This window comes from Carettochelys insculpta, chromosome 16 (genome assembly GCF_033958435.1).
Source record: "Carettochelys insculpta isolate YL-2023 chromosome 16, ASM3395843v1, whole genome shotgun sequence".
Taxonomy (NCBI): domain Eukaryota; kingdom Metazoa; phylum Chordata; order Testudines; family Carettochelyidae; genus Carettochelys; species Carettochelys insculpta.
In genome coordinates this window covers 34,295,507-34,296,477 of record NC_134152.1, presented here as the reverse complement: position 1 = coordinate 34,296,477, position 971 = coordinate 34,295,507, and positions in this window count along the sequence as shown.

Here is a 971-nt window from a genome sequence, read left to right as displayed (position 1 = left end):
ATGGGTGGAGCATGGAAGAGGAAGCTGTTATGAAACCACTTTTAGCTATGGCCACCCCACCCCTCAAAACACAGCCAAGCCTCTGAAATGCAAAGCACTGGTTGAACCTCTCTAATCTGGAACTCTCTCTTCTGGCAATATCCATAATCCAGCATGATTTTAGTTAGCTGGATGATCACTTTTCATGGGTGTGGCCAAGTTTCCTGTGGTCCCATAAAGTTTGTTTACAGCCACCAGTCCTGGCTGTCAGGGTTCTGTGCTGTTATTTAGCTCCACATTACCCCTAAACATCTTCTAAGGACCCAGTAAGCAGTGGAAATATTTGTAATGCGCTAGACAATATTGACTTCCCAAGGTCCAGCGAATTCTCTTGTTCAGCATTGGTCAGGTCACAAGGGTGCCAAATGAGAGAGGTTCAACCTGTAATTGAAATTTGGTGATATAATTCACCTGATCTGTTGGATGGAAAACAAATCAGCCAACAGTTTTATTCTTGCATCCTAATTCACAAAACATCCTTGCTTAGGGAGGTACTTAAGCATGTGCTTAATTTTAAGCACATTTAATTCCTAGTAAAGTCAAATGGATTTAAGTGTATGCCGATATGCTTTCTGTATTGGGCCATAACAGAACTTCTGCCAAAGACCAGAAGAATCTCTTGAATAGCTAAACTCATGTTTTCATGAGATTTTAAAATATATTCCCAAGAAGGAGGGACACATCTGTCATGTGTCCAGATGCATCTGCTAGGCATGCAGTGACTAGCTTTGGGCCCATGGGATTGTAACTGAAAAAAGATGTGTCTCCAAATGCATGAATGGAGGCTGCTTGAAACTGCATCCCGGAATAGATAGGAATTGGTCACTCTATATTCAAGTGATGCTTTCCGTTTTTCTGCACTTGAGTTGAGGTAGCAGCTAGTTTGTAAACAAGCATATTCTGACTCCTCTACATAAAAGGCAGCCCCAGGT